This window comes from Penaeus chinensis, chromosome 24, assembly GCF_019202785.1.
Source record: "Penaeus chinensis breed Huanghai No. 1 chromosome 24, ASM1920278v2, whole genome shotgun sequence".
NCBI lineage: Eukaryota > Metazoa > Arthropoda > Malacostraca > Decapoda > Penaeidae > Penaeus > Penaeus chinensis.
In genome coordinates, this window is record NC_061842.1 from 12,007,991 (window position 1) to 12,010,490 (window position 2,500).

General features: G+C 40.8%; 1 protein-coding gene across 1 annotated transcript in view; it reads right to left on the reverse strand.

Annotated features, from left to right (window-relative positions):
- LOC125038251 (connectin-like) overlaps nt 1–2,500 on the reverse strand; it is a 452,639-nt gene that overhangs the window by 5,416 nt on the left and 444,723 nt on the right.

The following is a 2,500-nucleotide window of genomic DNA, read 5'->3' on the forward strand; positions in this document are numbered from 1 at the left end:
CTCTCTCTCTCTCTCTCTTTCTCTCTTACTAACCCTCTTTCTATCTATCTCCTGAAAAGTTAGGTTTAACTAAACATGTGAAAGAGAGAGATTAGCTTCACTCAATAGATTTCTTTTTTGCGAAGTCGTTATACTGTGCAGAGCTGAAGGCATACTGGAATAAACAGTGCTTGTTAGTATAGGATAAACTCAAAGAGCGCGAAAAAAATACTTTCTCATTCTCACGCGGGGAAAAGTGCACGGATTAGAATAACAATAAACAGATAAAAAAAGAGAGAGAAAAAAAAAAAAAGAGAAATCCCGAAAGGTTTGTCATTTTCTTTATCCCGAGATGCCGCGGAGGAATCCAAGCAGACGAGGCCGGCGAACGAGGCTACACGAACCGTTACAGACGCTGCCATCCCCTGTAATAATTTCCTGTAATCTGGCCATGAAGTATATCCCGGCCGCAAGACCAAAGAATAAACCTCGGGTAATATAAACAGTAACAACAGGGTACAAGATCGAGAAGAAAACGGAAGATGCCTGCTCACGCGACGCCATTTTCCTAACCTGATCCCTGATTCTAGTATACGTGTAATTTCCACAACTTTCCCCCTTCCAATATCCGAATTTATTAATCAATTAACTAAATCAGACCGGTAAACATGGCATTAAGCGTAATGAAGGAAAACGAAGGTACTACTTTGCATATTTTAAAAGCAAAACGATTTTAACAGATTAAAAGTGCATCTTTGCCTATAATATGTAAATAAATGCATGTATATAATTACAAAAGGTATCTTACCTTACAGTATTATTCATTTCTATTCTTATTTAACTTTCTCTCTTGAAGCTTAGTATTCTAAATTAGGCATATGCGGTACATTTTACTATATATCTCCCGAAAGCAAAATCAATTGAATATCACATAACCAATCTCTGAATTGTATTTTAAACTATTCCATCGAATTATGGGTCCACCAAAGTATGAGAAGTTACTTTAAGATTGATTGGTGGCAATAAAGCATCACTTGCGAGGAAGAGTTGATTGCAAAGGATTATAAAAAGAGGAGGATGTGATTTAGTATTATATCATGGCTGACGCAAGCCAATTGGAATTTAAAGACAGCATCGTTATTTTCTTTAGAGATCGATGTATGTAACTGTGTGTGTGTGTGTGTGTGTGTGTGTGTGTGTGTGTGTGTGTGTGTGTGTGTGTGTGTGTGTGTGTGTGTGTGAAATATTTTGAAAATGTATATTTAGGATATTACCCTCTTGAAGTTTAATTGAATCATTAAATCGTCGGGGATTGATAGAGAACGAAAATCTGGAATGATGATGATGATGGTGACGATGACGATGACGATGATAATAAAATAAAATAAAAAAATAATGGTAACAACAGCAACAACAACAATGATAATAATTCGTGTTCCATTTTTATTTGCATCGATGCATTAAAGCCATCGGGAATCTCTCACGGGAATGTCCTTGTCTGCCCTTCCTTTCCATTCGCTCTCTCTCTATCTCTCTCTCTCTCTCTCTCTCTCTCAATCTCTCTCTCTCTCTCTCTCTCTCTCTCTCTCTCTCTCTCTCTCTCTCTCTCTCTCTCACACACGTTAAAGTATATATGTTTATATATATAGTTTGTGTATATACATTTCTTACTTTCTTTCTTTGTTTTTCTTTTTTCTTTCTTTTCTTTTCTGTAACTAAACTGAGCTAAGGCCGGTATCTGATTCACAGCACCTTTTCAACAACTACTGCAATAGTCATCGTCAATTATCACCTCAGTGTGCATTTCAGTCATCATCCATATGCACATGCAACACCACACTTGCAATTCAGTATAATCACCATTTTCATGGACTATACATATAACTATGTCTACACACACGCACACACATGCACATACACGCACATACACACACATACGCACGCACGCACAAGCAGCCCCGGCCACGTATTTCCAGCAGGCACCTTCCACACGACTCGTCCACAACCGACTTCATCTTCATCAGCCATTTCCCTCAGCATTTCCCTCCAATTTCTCCCCTCGGTTCCCCCGGCCCCCTCATTATCAATTAGGCGGTTTCCCTTGCCCTCCTTGCCCATTACCTGCGCCAGACGAAATAGGGAAGGGTTGGGAGAAATCTGGGAGGGAGGAAAAATGGGGCGAGGGCAAGGGGGGATGGGGGAGAAGTGATGGGAGGAGGAAGAGGTCCCACGGAAGGAGGCTAAGGGAAGAGGGAAGAAAAGGAAGGCAGGACATACACACACGCACGCAAGCACACACACACACCACACACACACACACACACACACACACACACATATATACATACATATCATTCATACACTTACGGATACCTACACCATTGGGCTTGGCTTTCACAAAGCCAGTGTATCAGTACCTTCTGCATTCCCGTCAACAGTTGTTACGCTTAGCCAACGCACTCCCCGCCCTCATATCACTCGAAACACGTTTGCAACATGACGCGGAGGTGGCTATTGCAAC